The sequence below is a fragment of the Haliaeetus albicilla genome, chromosome 20 (assembly GCF_947461875.1).
Source record: "Haliaeetus albicilla chromosome 20, bHalAlb1.1, whole genome shotgun sequence".
Lineage (NCBI taxonomy): Eukaryota > Metazoa > Chordata > Aves > Accipitriformes > Accipitridae > Haliaeetus > Haliaeetus albicilla.
This window is the reverse complement of record NC_091502.1, coordinates 18819202-18838662: the sequence shown is the minus strand read 5'-3', so window position 1 is coordinate 18838662 and position 19461 is coordinate 18819202.

The window sequence follows — 19461 nt, the reverse complement described above, 5'->3', positions numbered from 1 at the left end:
CAAGTCATTTAAGACTTATTGTAGATTCTGCTTCTACAAAATTCACCAATTAGTCAAGGATTGATTTTCCAGGGCAAGCAGCTCTACAGGAAATGTTTCCTGAGTGATCAATATATTATTGCTTATTCAGTGAGTGATGAAGCTTGCCTGCCTGACAGAGCATTATCAGCTCACCTGGAAACACATCTTCCCTGTTCTTTAATATGGAGAAGGGCTGTGAGCAGTGGACATCTGTGACACAAATGCAATCCAGAATGGCATTGCCATTATCACATTATCCCTAGTGGCTGGATTATTCATGTATGTCACTGGCACAAGTGACTGAAAAAAAACCTTCCAATTATGCTCTTTTCCAATGGCACATTCTTCCCTTTTCCTGGCACATTTCCCTGACTTTTGACATTGTAATCATGAAGTACAATTGAAGGATAGAGCCCATCTCCGGGCTTAAGCATTCCATCTCCCCTCAAAAGCCACATAAGTTTATGTCACCTGCCCTTAAAAGCCTCCAAAAAACAGAGATTATGCCCTCGCTGTGGGTAGTCTCTTCCTATTTTTCATTCATGAGCAAATTAATTAGACTGCCTAAGAACAACTATACCAGGTCAACGCAAGGGTCCTTGTAGTCCAGAATTTTATCTCCAGCAGCTATAAACAGAAGGGTGTAATAACAGGACAAACACATAGTAGTACTTCTTCTTCAGACTACCCTCACTGGCTGTAATGAATTCTGGCTTAGGAAATCACTGAGCCAGAGTTGCTCACTGGTTTTTTGTAATACACAACCTAAAACTCACCTGCAAAGGGTAGATTCTATGTAGAATAAGGAAAGTCTATACTGAAGAATTATACAGACTCACAGTTAATTCAAGATTCAGTGTTGCAATTTATATTGTAGCGAATATCACTTGAAATGCTTCAAAGGTGTTCAGTTAAGTTTCAGATTTTATACCCCATTTCACCTGTCTCCACCACTATCACTTGCTGCCATGGCTCTTAATAGACTTCAGTGTGCTCTGAATTGGGCTCAGGAAAACATTGAAGTCCTAACTTTTGGAAATTGCTGCCTAGAGTAAACCAAAAGTCAATTAAAAGTTTTTACAATAGGATGCCCTTCCCTCCTCTGCTTGAAAAAGTTTCTATTCCTCTTCTTTTTTTCCCAAATGGTTATCTAAAACTAGTGACATTGTTTCAGGAACATTTTCATTTTCAAGTAGGCAAAAAGGATTTTCTAAAAAAAAATAAAATTGGAAAATTATTATTTCAACAAAGAAACTCTTGCAAAAATTATAAGCGTGCTTTTTCTAATCTTTTGAAAGAAAAGCATTTTTAAATCTTTTTTGGTTTTTTAGGAATTTTCGTCTTCCGGTCCAGCTTTTCTTTCATACAGTGCTTTCTGCTTCAAACAATATACTAAGTAAAAAGCCAACAGTGTTGGCCACATGTAAGATGACAAGGATTGTCAATGAAAGAAATATACACAAATATAACAGATATTAAAGGTAAGAAAAAACATGTTGCATTTATTAAAATTATTGCTCATGTGCCTTTTAAAAATCATTATTTAATTAACATTGAACTAACATCCTCATTTTGCAGATGCACCTCATCATACTTGCGATTTTCTTCTTTAGTTTGATTTGCCTGATTAATCTCTGCCTCTTGTAAAGATTAACTGCTTTAGATGGCTACACTCTGCAGCAAACAAGAAGCTAGAAATACCTCAGATAGATTAGATGACGAAGCAGTCTAATATTTTCTCTAACTTCAATATAAAGATTCCTGCATGCTAAGAACAATTCTTAGATTTTGGAGCATCTCTGCAGCATACTCTGGAGGTATTAAAATTGTATCACACAGTTTTGCTTGTTAGCTAGTGGATAGACAGCTAAAGCAACTAAGGAGATAGTAACATGGAATAGTGCCTATTTAGTACAGGTGGCCTGTTGTTAATTTACCAGGCATATTTCCTTGATGTGAAAAATGTTAGATGCAGTGGAGACAATATAGATATTCATTCATTTTCAGGTGTGGGCTTATGATACATGAAGACCTTTCAGTAGTCAGATACTTCAGATAGGCAACTGCATAAATTACTGGTTCACTTAGACTGCCAAAAGACAAATTGAAAAAAAACCTCAAGTTCCCCAGTTTGTAAAATGCCTGAGTGAATGAAACACCAGAGCAAATTTTGGAATGCTCTGGGCTGAGAGCTGGTAACCAAGCCCAGTTATGAGGTGGTTTCAGCTAAGTTACTTTAATCTTCTTCGGATGTTTTCTGTTTCTTCCTCTCCTAGCATGGCTCCCCTTGGACAGCTTCAGTTAACAAACTGGGATTTTAGACTTTGAGGAAAAAATGATAAAAGGGAAATTTATAAGGAAATTTTATTTTTTGTTGCTTAAGAAAGATGTGGCAAATATTTGAAGAAAAAGAATACTGGGACGTAACTTAAACCCTTAAGACCGCTTTGTTTAGGTGCAGGTGTGTTGCACTGAAAAACCAACTTAGGAAGTTCCTTTTTATTGCTGTTTCATTAATTAAAAACATGGAAAAATAGGTTACCTTTTCACATTTGATACACAAGAGTAGAACATATATACAATACGCAAATATCATCATATATTATATTATTTCAAAAAAATAAACTGAAATTGTGAAAAGGCCTTTGAATTACACAGGAACCTACGCCAAATTAAAAACCTGACTGAAAGTCTCCACTGAAATCAGTGTTCTTAAAGGGTAAGGACATAAATATTATGTTAACTAGAGCTATAGAGAACAGTTTTAGAATATGAACCTGCTTAGCTTTCCCATCCTGGAATACCCAAGGGCTTCATTAGCTGTAAGGTGGTATATCCAGGGGGAAAAAAACTTACATTTTTAGGGCTCCAGAGAGGAAATAAAGAGCACATGCCTTTGCAAAGCTTCAGTAATGCTATTTTGATTAGAGGAAGGTTTCTTTCTAAGGAAACTATTAACTACAGGAGTTTAAAAATGCTATTTTAAGATACAGGAGTATAGCAGTTGCACTTCAGTGAGCACTAGCAGATGATTTCTGGCTGCTTTTAAAGGGGTGCGGAGGGGTTAATTGGCTTTCTGCAAAAATGCAGAAGGATATGCTGACAGACCCAAGTATTATTTTGAAGACCAGATAAAGAAATACACATGCACACACACAGTTTGTGGAAGTACTGTCAGCTAAACTGGCAAGCATTGCAAGTTGTACTTCACAAGGTGTCTAAAATCCTGTAAAAACACCATACAAACCTTAGAGGAGGAAAAGACAGCCTGATAACAGTGGTTTGCTCATTTTATGGGTACGTTAAATGGAGAACTGGGATCCTCTTCCAAAGAAAGCTTGGAAGGGTGTGAAAAGTTTCTTTAGACCAACTCCAAGAGCAATGTAAGAGAAAAACAACTACTTCATGTATTTTTACAGGTTTGCCATTTTGCAGCAGATACCTGGGATGAGGGCTTCTGAGCTCCAGTGACTATAGAGCTATTTCAGTCAGCCTGGATGCTTTGGGTTATAAGAGTTAGTAAGCTTGTCAGTGCTGTTTTCAGTCGTAGATCATGTCATTCCTAGACCCACCATATGAAAGGGGCCCAGCACAAACTAGCCCTAGCAGCAGCTGTGCAAGACCTACTTAGTGGACAGTGAATGTGCAGCAAGCCTGGTGACTTCTCTGCAAGCAAGATTTCTGCACCAGGCTCCAAAAGCCCTGTAAGCCTCACTGACAGTGTTGGCCCCACCACCAGTTTGTCATTGCAGAGGGAGATTCACCCAGATATACATGCGCTAACATTGTGATGCCTGCTGCTTTCGCCACATTGAGAGGAAAAAAGGGCAATGTCAGTGATGGATTATCTTTCCCACAAGAACAGACAGACCAAGACAGCACCCTTGGCAGTCCAGCAATAGAAAGATCACACAGCATATCACACACTGATAAGTCCAATAAGCATCTCTTTTTGGGGTTTATCTAAGTTCATCATCAGTTCTGCTCTCTGCGCTTCTGTAAGCTCACTGCTTTCATACTGGCACTGGTTTTGTACCCACTGTGTCTGGGTTTTGCCATCAGTCAAATACATAGCAAAGAGTCTTCTTGTTTTGAAGTCTTTCCCTTACACCTGTTTTAAGCCCAGGAAGGGATGGCCAGGTCTCAGGATTCCTGCTTCAAATTATACAGCTTACTTTAAATAAGCTGGCAGTAAAGTCCTTGACACGACCTTCAGCAACAGACATTGCTGCAGAAAGGACTGTGCCCATTTCAAACTGTGAGTGAAAACAGATCTCAGATACTTGGTCTCTCATGAACAAATCATCATCATTTATTGTCTCCTGGCACTGTTGATTCAATGTGCATAGCTGAATGCTAGAGGTGCATGAGGACAGATGATGGCACTTGATTAGGGTTAGAGAAATGTAACCCAACCATGTGATATCAAGGTGGGCTTAAAAAATTTGTAAACCAAAAATAATACATTTAGATAGACCACTGAGAGAAAAATGCTACAGAATGAAGATGCTGGTTGAAATGGCCTAAGATTCAAGCACTGAGTTAACCCTTAATTTCTGTTCAATTTTTTGTAGAAATTGTGCTAAATAGTGAACAGAAACTACTTTAAAAGAGGCATAAAAAGACAGTTGTTTAGTGTGACAGCTAAGGCAAAAAAAAAAAAAGGAAAATAACAGAAGAAAGCAGAAATACAGACAAGAGGTAAATCCAGAGTCTGACCCCCCCTCTTAAGGAAGCTGATTGATATTTTTCACCCTATCTTGCCAGGAAAAAAAGGTGTTTTAATTATACATGGCAACATTGGCACTTTACTGTCCCTGAATTCTTACCAGACAATGTGTCCCACTGCCCAGAGAAGAAAAAACACTAACTAAAACCCAAACTCAGTCCAGTAAGAACTTCTTTGCAGTCTTGCTACCCTTTCTAAAAAGAGGGAAGTATCACATCTTTGCAAAGTTCAAAAAGGACTGATATCACTACTGCTATTCATTTCAGACAGCTACTATGACAAGTATAAATGCCATGCAAGAAAAGGATATATTATATTAAAAAATCTTTTTGAGATTGACCTGGCTTTCAGTTAGTGACAGCTTTAATCATAATGGAGACTTTGTGACAGGGTCTTCAAACTTAAACTACTCATAAGAAACACACATTAATCCTGGAGACTAAAGGCCATTAGTCCTGCTCTTCAAAAAAGCTAGCAAAGCTGATCAAACTCTTATCTAACTTCAAAAAAACATCCTAGTGAACCCTAATAATGGGAAGGATAACCCCACCCAGACTACGATTTACAGGAAAGCATGTGAATCTCCTAATGTAGAGCTCTAATCCCACAAAATATCCCAGCTTCTTGGTTTGCCAAGAGAAAACTGATTTAACTCCAATTATGCAATCCTACATTTGAAGCAGCATTGCTGTTACAAATGAATTGCTCATTTGTTCCTTAGTAGTTTCACTTTTTGGCTCTCATCCTAACATGGAACTGCAATTTGCAGGCTACAAACACTGCACAGGGAAGTTTCATTCTAAATGAAACAAACTGTTTCACCATTATTATTTTAGAATCACCCAAGAAAATGTATGCATGTAATGTATATAACAAAATTTAAAACCTGAATTTATACTGTGGCATCAGACCACACCATCTTAAGATTTCTTCATGTTGTCTGTGGGCTTTGGTAGCTTTTCTAAAATAAGTCCTAAACAAAGAGGTGTAGTTTTACTTTCATTACAGTTTGAGATTTGTCCCTGACTTTAATAAAAGCAGGACTCAAGTCTATAAACACTTTTCAAACAGGATGCAAGAAGACAGACATCTGACCATATAACTGACTCATTTCAAATAAATGGTACATGATTTAGAAACTAAGCACCATCTGTCTCACACCCTTACTTGAAAATATTGCAATTCAAAGGGGTTTTTTTATCCAAATACCACTGCTCTGGAAATCATCATGAAAAGTCTTCTGAAAGCATGACATCAGAATACACGTCCAAAGGTCAACAGAAATTTTCTGTGGAAGATATACCAAACAGCAGTTTTGAGGACAGGTTTATCATTTCATAGTTGCCTGTTAAATGTAAAGGACCAGATCCAGACAAGAATGCTAGCAAAAAAAAAAAAAAAAAAAAAGGTAAAAAAAGGGTTTTAATGCAACAATGCTACAATACTACTTACTACTAGACATTACCAAGTCAGTGTGTGAAGAAAGATTAAGTTCAGGAATACTATTGCTGCCCCAATGGTCCAGTGGATAGGATACACAAGTGTAAATTCCTCCAAGGAGAGCAAACAGGGAGTCTCACAGACATCAGTCTTCAGTCTTATTTTTAACTAAAAGGAGACCAGACGCTATGGCGACAAAGACAGGACATGAATATACAGAGAATTAAAAGTCAAATATAGAGGGTTTTTTCCTGAATCATTTGAAAAATGAATAAGACTATTCAAAGCTCTTATAAATACTAGGCCAGGAAGGAAGCAAGTTCTCATCCTCCTGATGTAAAGTTTTATGACAGCGACTTTTACAGGAGCAGAGAGCAACTGGAAAGCAACTGCCACAGCCTAGGTAGATTTGCTTACCTAATATAGAAAAGAATCTCATTTATAAACCAGAGTGATGTCTGAGTACCTGTCAACACTCTGCAGAGAAATTAAGTCACATTGATGTATATTGCTGAATGATGGGTACAAAAAGGAAAAAAAAGGGTGAAGGTAGGGGGAGCTTCATTGTCTGAGTGAGGCAGTGGTGGAGATGAGATAGGGTGGACTGTGTAATAGAAGGAAAGGATGCCACGTCACAGTGTAGTGGGCAATATTCTGGTTTGAGACTCCTTCATCTTCTGCTAAATTCTCTTATATTTCATACACAGAGGAGTCTACGGGTCATAGTACCTTAGGGTATGTTAGAAACCAAACACACACATTAATTAGAAAACAGGTATATGCAACAGCACAACATTCCTTGACCTAATGTGACTACAGTGCTCATCTCTAGCCTCACAGCACCATTCACATCTTCTAGACCATTGGCCTGGAACACTGCAATGCCTTCTTTATGGTACCACACACAGAAAACACTGCAGTCCTTTAACAAAACTACCCTCCAAATTATTTTGGGGTGAAATTCAAGGCAGCAAATCTGATTAGCCAATCCATTGTTTATCTAGGCTGTTCAACAGACCCTTTCAGCTATGCCCATCTTATTTTCTGCCTCCTCCCCTTGTTCCAATGTGTAATTCAGTTATTCAGTAAGAATTTTGTAGATACAATTGCTATGCTATCGCTATTATTGCAGAAGCAGTCTTTCTTTTCTAGCTTGATCACTTTCTCCCTTTGCTCTACTGTCCTCTACACAGTTGTAAGAGTACAAATGAGTGAAAAACCAAGACCTGTTTCACTGTAACAATTTTAATTTGAGGACTGCTTTATACATTTACGTGAATGAAACTGAAAATTGAATAAAATTGAGTGTGTTTTATTCTATAGTACAGTGAGTGCCCAAAATAGTACAGGGGATCATTTTCCAGTTGACATAGCAAGTCAGAGCCAGAGTAAAGACAGGATCTCAGATGCAAACCTTCACACAACTCAGAGAGACTGATTTTCCAAAAGTAGATTCTCATACCTGTCTGCAAAATCAAATGAACAACAGCAACAAGAAAGATAAGGTCTTTTGTTTTCTCTCAAATTGAATTCTTGCAATAACTAGCCATTTTTGAAAGTCTTAACACAGGTTTGTATTGCACTTGTTAGATAACATTCTCTCCCCCGAAACATGCATTCCAGTGTGGCATATGAGAAGGCAGCAAAGATACAAGAGCATATATTGTAAAGGATACAATTGATGGGGATGTGAAGACAGAAGCATTTTCATGTGATCTCAGGAGCAGTAGCAACATTGCTCACTGGAATATAAACAGATATCTTCCGTAATAATAATAAAAGTTCAAGATGTTTCTATTCTAAAAAAACAAATATGCAAGATGGAATTTCCTCATGTATAACATCTGGTAAAAATAACCACTGAGCTCCTCTGTTGCCATGCAGCACAGAACACATCAAAAAGGTCCAAGAGCACAGTACTCGCACAACCAGTTCCTGAAGCAGTAGGATCAAGGCAAGGACCAACGGTCAAACTAAGCTTCACAAACATTTCTCCTGTTAAAAGCAATTGGCTGGCTAAGCACCATAGCACCATCCTTACTAACAACTCCATTCACAAAATGATGAAGTATCCCAACAGCTCAGCAAAATACCAGATAAAGAAGTCTGCAAGAGTACTTTATCTAAGATAAAAAATTATCTCCCACCCTCAACAAAAGCAGTTAGCAACCTCAAGGCTCTTTCATAATGTAAATATTCCATAGACAGTACCATTGCAAATGCATTTTTTAAAGAATAATATAACTCTGGTTTTGCAGCAAAGAGGACTCTGGCAAGTAATTTACAGTTCGTGCAGTGCTCTATAGTCTGCATCCCTCTTAAGTAATACCAATATAACATGTTCGTTCTTTCCTGTGTATCTGTCTACTGAAAGTGAAGAAGTCTATAATACAGCAGCTATTAGAGTCCTATAAATTATAAAATACATCTTCTAGGAGATCAGGTTTTACCACTGCTCTAGGGCAATATTAAGCTGAACAAAAACAAATGTTTTATTATGAATCATAATATTGTTTTACAGCAGTGAGGGTCAGTTTTATACTCTCAGCTGTGTGAACTTGCTTTTTTTTGTTTGCTTGTTTTTTTAAAAGTCATTAGGAAGTCTCAAAAGCTCTAATAGAAACGAACTGTAGCTTAGCTATTCAAGACTGACCACCTGATCTTCAAGACTGGAAACAGAAAGGCACCAACCGCTCGTGGTATCCATGTTGGACTCAAAACATCCTGAAGATATAAAGATGCAGCATCTTTTATTTTAGTGAAGGACTGGCAGTTAATATGCAAGGCAGAAGCTCTAATAGGCATGTTCTTTCATAGTACCTAAACTGAAGGCAAATGATGACCTTGCCTTAGGACGTGAGTAACATTCTTTTTTCCTAAGATGAAAATAAATATAGTATTGCCAGCTTTTCTTTCCAGAAGAGAATGAACAGTAACTGCTGAAATCCTTCCCAGTCTACACATGTGAAATAAAGTAGGTCAGGAAGCAGTCAATGGTAAAGCCTTTCATAAAAGCTACCAGCAAATGAAATACGTGGGAAGGAAAGAAGTAGGCCTGTGATTTCTCATCCATGCAGTGTTCCAAATGTGTAGGCTGCTGTTTAAGGTAGAACTGAGATAAGTGGCTACTTAGGAATCAACTTCACAGCCATGTCCCTTTCAAAGACTAGTCCTCAGATCAAAACCAAGGATAAGAAAACTGAAATAGCTCCTCACAGAACCAAGGCTTCACCCTGCTTCAGCCTCTTGCACTCTCCTTCAGCCAATGTGTAAGAGAGAGGGCATAAGTATAAGGGACCCATCCAAGTGGCTCTCACTTTATGCTCCCTCCTAGGTACATACAGCTCCATCATCATAGCTTCCTTCCTGCTAACTGATTTAATGTGTTGGCTGCAACTAGCTGAGCTGAGCTGCATCCCACCACCATGCTGCAGCTTCCCATCAGGTAAACAGAGCAAGGGAAGAGCCTGTGGCACTGTACTTCAGCTACAGATTTACAACCCAACAGGATCCTGTTAAAGACCACACTGTCTTACTATGAGACACTGTGATCCCATTACTCTATTGCAATTTTCCATTTAAGCCTGTACATGACTCGATTTCTATCAGTGTGTAGTAACCTCGGAGTGGCACTTGAGCTCCTGCTGGGCCAGGAGCTTGCTGATGGCCAGGATGTTATGCTGGAGAGTGATTAGAATTATCTATAGAAAAGTAGCTCTGCAGCAAGGAGGAAACCCTCCCATTGTTCGTCCGCATCACATGGTGACTGAAGAAAAGAATATTATGTTACTTGGCTTGTCACTTCCTCAGCCTACACAAGTGCAAGATTCCCCAGTCATTATCACATCCTAAATCCCCAACTGTGCAAAAAGTTTTGACTTTTGCAATAAAGAAAAGACATACGCTCCCCCTAACCTGCACCATCCTACATTACAAAGCAGATTTGGGGAAGTTCTAGCATCCTTTCTTCTCATCTACTCATCCATACAAGTTTTTCTTTTGGATTTAAACTTCCTTTGAAGGCTTCTTTTTTTTTTTCTTTTTTTTTTTTTTTTCTTTTAAGGAAAAAAGGTATTTAAAGAACCAAGTAAAAAATCCTACAATCCTTTTAGACCAATACTCTCAAAGCTGGCCAAAGTCCAATTAGATTTAGAGACCCATTTGCTGCCCTTCTTTGCATCCAGGAAATACAGAGAAGCTCCATTAATATCAAGAGATTTCTTCTGGAAATAAACAAATGTCATTTAGTCACTAGGCCTCACTTTGTTTCACACACATCTCTGTTATTTATGGCCCCTTTCAAGCTGCCTACCCAAATTATCCATTGGAGCAGCAAGGGTATTAAAATGCTGGAGTTTTGCATGTTCCCCAAATCCTGCCAACTCAGAAAAAATCACAGCACACAAGCAAAATAAAAGCCAAATACAAAGCACACATCTGGCAGCTCACAGTAAAACTCAGCTTCTTGTGTTGCTATTCTTGTGTCCTCCTTGGACAGTAATTTCTAAATTAAGTAGCCACTGCACTGAAATTAAAACCAGTTCTAAGAGCTCAGGAAAACAACAGGCTTAAGTGATGTTGTTTGTTCAGTGAATGTTAGAGTGCTAGTATCTTGGAACACCTCTTGGTTCTATCTTGATAAACTCTATGATTTTGGATGTGTCCCTGCTCATTCTGATGATAACTTCCCCCCACTATTTAGACTGTAAGTCCTCTTGTAAGAAGGTACCATCCCATGACAAATTTGCACAGGGTCCAGTCCAGCAGAACTCCATCTCTGCAAAATGCTGACAATCATCTCTCTGACTGAAGAATTTAAGAATCTGCTTTCAAGGTGTGTAAGTCAGACTTCAACTTTCATGCTACTGATGATGTCGGAGTGCAAGAACATGGGTATTTTTTTAACATTAGTATACAAAAGTGGAGGGCTGGGCTGAAACAAGGAGATGGGATCCTAGCAGGCTCCCCATAGGAGGCATACTCAAGTTAGTTACAGTACTGCTATACCTCCCATTTAGCAAGCGTGATGAAGGATGAAAGAAGGCATAAGAAGGAAGGAAAGAATAAATGGGGGTGAACAAAGTTGAAGAGAGCCTCTCACATTGAATGTATGAGATTTAATGATGCTGTAAAACTAGGACTATTGCTTTCACTAGCTTAGGCCAATATAATTCAACTGAATGCGTATCACAACCTGAGGACCTGACCTGACCTTACCTAACCAGACCAGAAAAAGAGCTGTGAGAAGAATGTAACTCTCAAAGAATGAATTTACTCTGTGGATTTAAATGCATGACACAGGCACATCTTTGCACGCATATGAATTCAGCACGCCTGATTCCTCACTTTCCCAAACTGTAAAATATGTAGCTGCACTTATATAAGGCAAGTATAAGCGGAAATCAGAAGAACCAAACCCGTTAAGTTCATTTTACAGTTGTATTTCTTTTTGCTGGCTGACTTGAAATCAAAGCGTCTCTGTCGGACTACGGTCTCGGGTCATAGAAGTTAAATAAACATGAGACGAATCTGCTCAGACTCGTGGGCAGTCTGTGGTTGCCATCTGGTGGCTAAATGTAAATAGTACATGAAAATAAAGAAATATTCCCATCTCCCCATCATGCTTTCTTAACAGCATTTTTAAAGAACATGTGTGTATTATCACTATTTTCTTTTGTTTCAGGTAACATGTTAGTAACATGTATAAGATATTCCAAGATTCATTATTTATATATGCAAGTTCTTAGAAATTCAAGTCGTCTCTTTTACCTTTTTCTTCCAGAAATCTTTAATTACTGATTTCTCCTTCACTCTCCCTCATATAACTTACTCTCTGCAGCCTAGCTCTAAAAAGACTTAAAGTAGTTGCATGTAGAAGAGTAATAGATTCTCATGTGGTCGTCATCCTTTGCCTAGTAGAACACCAACCTGACAGATACTGCCACCCTCACCACCCCTGTACCAGCACATCACTAGACCCTGTAGAATCTAGACAATATTGTTAGACAGTAACAGAAATTGTCGATTGACTGTGGTGTCCAGGAAGCTGATACTGAGGTGGCCAAGAGCATCAGAAGAAGGACTGATACAATTTAAGGCTGTTTCATTTATATTTTAAAAATACCAATATACAAGCTTTCCATTCATTCTCCCCAGCTTCCATATTTCTACGCTGTCTTTTCAAATAACTTTGGCTTGTTCCAACAGAAGAACAAGTTGCTATTGGCAACATTTCTTCTTTAACCCCCCTCTGCAGGACTGTCTAAAGGATTCACCATGTGGGTTCAGAATATAGAACACAATTTCTCCAAGGACTAAATGAAATGCTATAGTAAGTTAGACTGCCTTTATTTAAGCTCTTCAGGTGAGGAAGAAATGATTACACCTTCTGGTAAAATACTCATATAAAACCTTCAGTCAGGTGTGTATGGTTAGAGTGACATATTTCACAGGCATCCCTACATATGCATAGCACCAGTCCCATCTGAGGCTATAGGTGCTCCTATAACACAAATTAATAATACAGCATATGAAATGTCACATACGTTCTACAGAAAACTAACATAATTTTATTCAGATAACCACGTTTACAGACATGGATGCAGAATACAGCCAACATTTGCAGCTCCTTCTTAGCATCCAGGAAAGATCCTCATCCACAGGTTTGTTTTAGTAGTCTTTTTGCACTAATACCTAAAGTCTCCATCAATTTCACTGACCATCAGCAGCTGCTGAAGGGGAAGAACCTGTGAGTTAAATGCTGTAACACTAAATACTTTGACATAGCTGAATTCTGTGTCACCAGTAAGATTCAGGCAGGACATGTGCAACTGATCCCCATGCATACCTGCTGCCACACACACTTTGACTTCAATCTTCCACTACGAAGGTCCAGGAAATGTGTTTGGTTTGCACTTCTCACATAGCAATTGAAACATGCGTGTGGACATCTTTTTTTTGTGATAATGATATTCAGCAATGAAAATAGACTAAGACATGAAGGGGACCTGCCCTCTCGAGCCTGCCATTCACATACAAAGAAAAAAAAGTAGACGAGGCAAGTCTCCTCAGATTCACTAATTTCATTGACCTCATACTTGAAGGTTGAGAGGAAGACAGTAATTTTAACTGAACCACAGCGGTGTTGGAATTATTAAGGTATCTCTTAACAAAAGAAGGAAAGGCATTTACAACTGAAGTAATTAATCTTGTAGTGACTGAGGGAAGAAGTGGACCCCACAGATCCAATTTAATTCACCCTGCAATCTGCCAGGCTCTCATTTCAATCAATTTTGTTTAGTGCTTGTTTCAAGCTTTGCTGGAATGATGCATTTTCAACATAAAAAGGCTCAGCAGAAGAGGGCTTTCCTTACACGGCTGGGAAGAACAGCCAACGTGACTGAATTCTTGAAGTGAATTTCTTTCTTCAAATAATATCAAATTCACTGACTGAACATGGGGAAACAGATGTTAGCACTTCCTTTCCACACAGAGTTTCAGAGAACTGATGACTTCTCTTTAGAGCTCAGGGCAGGAGAAAGCATTTTTCCCCTTACACCGCAGGACTTTCACAAGAGTTATTTTAAAGAGTTGTTTATTTCTTGCTTTGCCTTTCTTCAGACTCTGTCTTTAATCTGAACTCTGTCCTTTCCTCATATTTTTTTCTACAGCTGCATATCCTTTTATTTCTCTCTTAGTTGCTTTTCTTATCAGGAGGTTGAGTATACTTCCGTTTGTCCTTTGCATGGTGTTCACACAAAGTTCAGGAGTACAATTCACTTGTGTATTATTCCAGTTTCACACCAGTGCAGTTTCTTTTTAAAGAGACTAGAGAGTAAGACTGCTGTGATTCAGGCCAATACTACAGATTTGTATCCAGTACTGAAAATCAGTGAAGTATTTAGGTGTCTGTTTGGGGGGACAGTTCATTCGAGTCACTTGGGATATTTTTCAAGCAAAGACAATGCTTGAAATATGCAGACAAAAGGCGTGTGGGGGGGAACCCTCCCCACTTTTTACTGACAGCAGAAATTATGATACAGTAAATGGAACTTTACACGGTAGTATTTTTTTCTACATGCACACACTGCATAACTATCTTTGTCAAAACGACTTGCCTTTGCAGTAACAGCAGTTGCAAAGACCAAGAGCTAGTCAGCTTATCATCTGAAAGTCAAGTGTAGACTTAAGGAATACTACATACTTTGGATTCAGGGAAGTTATTGTAGTCTTGTGGTCAGGACACAGGGCTGAGAAATCAGAGACCTTTCTGTCTACTACAGTGACCTCAGACAAGTCAGAAAGACTCTGTACTTCAGACTCAGTGAGAATTAAATGAAGTACCCTGCATAAAGGGCTTCTAGCTACTCGGGAGAAATGGTGCTATCTAAGGCCAAGTATTATAATTTCTCCGTATAATAAAAGAAATAAAAAGAAATAAAAGAGTATGAAATCTCCAACCACAGAACTATCCTGAATAGGACAAAAATTGAAACAGACATTGTAAACTTCTGGAGCAAATATTTATTTCTTACATCTGACCACAAAAAATCCCACTGAGAATTATTAGCCTCTCATTTCTGAGAAAATTAAATTCACAACAGGAAACTATTAAAAAAATAAGCTTCATACTTTGCATTATGATGCAATCACACAACAAACACAAATGTCCATAACAGTGGTGCCTATTTTTAACTTGTTTTTAAAATTTAAAGCCGCTATGTCTTGTTCACCAACAGAATTGAAATGGATCCCTGCATCTGACTACACATACTCAATCTCTTCCAGCTGCAGTAGAAGATCTTAAAGAATAAACAGCTAGGAGCAGACAAAATTGCCAAAACACACATAACAGTGATAACCACAGCAACACCACTATTCTGTAAAATTCAAAGAATACATATTGGCTAACTGTGACTCACCATCAGTAAAGAGGCGTTTATTTAACAGGCAATACAATTTAAGTCTGTGTAGGTAAGCACAAAAAAACCCCTCTTATCCTTTGCTCCTGTAGCATGCAAAAACTAGGATATTAGTAGGCTTCAGAACACTCCAGTGCAGCTATAAGGAAAGCAAACGTGGTCAGGATGCTCATCTTGAGGCAGTTCCAACACGACTGAACTGCAGTTTATTGATTTCTCAGAGCAGAAAGGCACATATTTTGATATTAACTATGCCCTAACACCTGAGAGTTTTCCATGTGTTGATCATTAATTCTGGTCCATTCTCCTTGCTTTCCATATATGCATCCCAGTCTTTGCTAGAAGACCCACCAGAAAAATCTGTGCTTGCTATATGTGAAAGATCAATGCCCTGGGAAGGCAAAAAGTGAAAACAGCCACAGAAGAAATTGCCTTTCTGTAAAAACTTTCTCAAACCATAGAAAAATTCAAGGCAGTTCAGCCATGGTGGAATTAATTCTGCAGTAGTAACAGGCCATTTATGTTCTCATGGTGACATCAACACAGGGCAGCTTGAGCTGATTTAACATTCTGCTGCCACAAAAGGGGCAGATACTCCCTGGATCACCTTTTGCCATGTCTGCAACTTGTCTGACTCCTCCATGGACCAATTCAAACCATAATCCAGCAGCAAACTGAAGTTGAGAGAAGTAAATACTCTTCTGTGCCATACTGATGAAGCCTAATGAATCAGTTCATGAGCAGCCCAGTGAGGATCACAACTGGAAGAGAACTGACTTGTGAAGCCAACAGCAGGAGTAAGCAGCAAAAGCTCCCTCGTTCAGTATGGCAAGCTCTTAAATCAGTGTAGGCATCTTTACTGAGCTTCATCCTTCTGCATGTTGCAACACTGGGGCTGAGATGATCTCTATTACAATTCAGAATTACCTCAGGTCTTTCCATGTGTAGTATAGATCCTTAGAGGCCTTTATACTTGTTCACAGTACCTTCCTCTTCCTTCTTTTACAATGTATTATCCCAAAATGCTGTAATATTTGAATAACCAGACTCCCTTCTGCAAAGAGATGGATATTCACCTCTATGACTTCTGTAGAAGCTGAAGTGTTCCAGCATTTCATTAGCAAGCCCCAGAAAATGGGAGCATAATTATTTCTGACAGAGTAACTAATGTCACCACTCAAGACAGAAGGGAGTTAACAGAAGAGCACACCTGAGCAGGTAGTTACTATGGCCAATTCATTACCATTTTCACTAAGGCATAAGAACGGATTCCCTTGCAGAATTTTAAGAGCTGGGAGAAGAGGAAAGAGGATATGAAAGGAACTCAGAAAAGAAAGAGGACAAAATGAGTGAGCCATTACAAGCAGGAAAGCAGCCCTGACACTGCTGCTTTTTTTGATAGTCACCAGAGCCTCAGCAGAAGGAATTTTATCACAGCAATGTAAATACTACACAGAACTCTTAAGTGCACAGCATAGGGACAAGGCACAAACCCAACACGGAAAGCTAATAAACTTGACTACCAAAAATTAAAATCGGGGAGGTGCTGTTTACATTGACTTTTATCATTGCTCAGTGCTTCATGTAGGCACAAAAGCAGCATTCTGACTTCTGTATACAGACACCTATAGGGAGAAAGATAGTAAGAAAGCTCGTTTTGTTTCCAGTACATAGGCATATGTGGTACCTTGCAGAATGAGATGTTTCAGAAGCACTGCAGTGATGTGAAAATAGAAAGCAGCATGATTACTAGGTCCCTGAGAAAGTTTTATCCATGTAATTTCTATTGCAAATACAAGAAGAGTATATAGCAGGGGAAAGGAAAACATGAGTTATAAACCTACTTATTATTTGCATGCCTTATATGATTAAAAAGTGTGAAGCTGGTATTTTGAATAGTTTGAAAATATGAAGCTAGAATAAAGTGTAAGAGAAGTTTTCTAAGTGAAAAGTCTTCTAGGTTTCATTTCCTGCTCTTCTATTGACCCTTTATAACAATACATCTAATTTAATTCACTCATGAAGAATGTAACAATAAATTCTATCAGAAACACTTAAAATTTAATTTGTGAGTGGTTCTATAGCATAATAGAGACTTGGAACTCATGAATTTCTTTACTTTTTTTCAAAATAAATTATTTAATCCTACAGAACCCTTGGGAGCTGGGCAATTCTTTTCATTTCACTATCTGTATCACAAATTTGTAACAGGAAAACACAGACTTTGACATTTACAAAGCAGACCGCATATTAATCCACAAGCAGCTCTCCATTAAAATCACAGAATCTTAGAAAAATGTTAGAAGGGACCCCAGGAGGACAATTCAGACCAACTCTTGCTCAAAACAGAGCTAACGTCCAAGTTAGATCATGTTGCACAGAGCTTTGTTCAGGTGTTTTGAAAAGCTCCAAGAATTTATATGCTACATTTTTGGGCAGCCTGTTCTGGTGTTTATCCACTCCCATGCTGAAGGACCTGTAATCATGAGACTTTTTCTAGTCATTTGAAGAAGACTTCATCCATTTTCTCATCTTGAGAGAGCAGTCAGTATCAGATGACCCACATGATGTCCCCTTGTCGGCCTTCCTTTGAACCCTGGCACATAAGCTCTCAGCCAACCTGTCACCAATTCCACAGCAGAACTCCATGCATTTGAGCATCCCTCTTTCACAGTTAAAACTGTAACAAAGAATGGCAGCTATAAGCAAACACACCTTTATTTGACAAGCTATAAAAGCTGTCCTCAGACACTTCAGTAGTGTTGTCTCCACACTGGCTGTTCCTCCAGTGGGTTGTAAGTGATAACTGCTTTCACCTTCTTTGCTTTGCTCTAACCAAAAGTTTGTAAGTTCCTGTCCCAATCACATATCAAACTAGCTTTGTGACTCAGAAGAATGAAAGGCTACTGCAAAAACTGCCACTGAGACAACTTTTCCCCACCCTTCCCCAAATCCCAAACCTGAGTGAACTCACAGCATTCATTTAGTAGTTACATCAAGAACCCTCCCCACAAATATCTGTAAGCCTTATTTGCAGTAAATTAATGTGACAGCATTTTCACATGCTGAAGGGCTAGCAAAGAATAAAGCAGTAATCCTGCAGGTATACCAAAGAAAGTAGCACATAAGTTGATCTTATTGTATCTGTGTTTGAACAGCACCTTAACTTACAAGTAGGTTCCTCAACACCTTGCATGGTCAGATCCTACCTAAAATAGTGACATGAAATTGGTTTCAATTGGACCTAAGGAACACTGCATCATGATAAATGATATGTAAAAGGATAATCATAACCAAAACATTGCCTAAGATTTGCATCTCAAAAAATAGTGAGTTTGTTTCTGCAGGTGGATGAATTGAAAAATAATTTTTTTCATACATTTCTCACAGCTCAGAGATAAGAAAAATAACTTATAGTACTTTGATTAGTAGAAGATTTTCCACTAAAGCATAAAGAGAGGAGAAGCATTAAATCTTCCTACTTTTGGTTTATTGAACATTTTTAGTTTAGTGAAATGGCTTTGCCTGCAAAATGACCTATATGATTCTGTATATAGGAACAAGCATAACATTTTATGCATTTATCGTAACTGTAATTTGTTCTTGAATAAAGCTTTCCTATGCCCTTTGGCTGCTGCTATTGTGTATTTAAGGGTCATAATGTCCTGTCCAAGCTGCAGGCACACTGGAAGACTATATATAAAATGCCTCAAAGCAGTAACTCAGAAATTCTAAGTGGTGTGGGCAGGTCAATTAGTTTCAGAGTACTGAACAGCACCAAACTTTTGACAATATCCTCACTCAGTTTCTTCACTGTTCTTTTCCATCTTATCTTACTTGAGTAAGTGTGGCCGTAAACCACTGGGACTGAATAAATCCCTCTGGAATATTGATCGAGAGATAAGGTATGCTTTTGCTCAGCACCTAGTCCCATGGTGCTTCATGAACTTAATTTCCAAGTGCTTCAAACACGAATTAGCTGATCCAGGAGCTCTTCCAGGTTCCTATGTCCAAAGGTGTCCTGGCCATATTAATCTTTTTAGGAATACCAGAAGACATGTCCATTCTTCAGCCCACTTAAACACCACATTGATTTCAGCTTCTGTGAGTGAGTAGTGGTGGAGTAGCAAACACGGGCACATTATGCCCATCTGGGTACAGAATGGGGAAGGAAAGTAGACTGCTGGGTAGGGGTACAACCTTCCACTGTGCTCATTTCCAAACTTAGGTTCTCTATATGTTACAGGGGAGAGTTGGGCATTCCAGAATGGTATCTACAACAGCCAGCATGCTGAGGGCAACTTGGCAGGCATCTGGCTTTGCCTTGACAATGTGGCAGAGTACCCCACT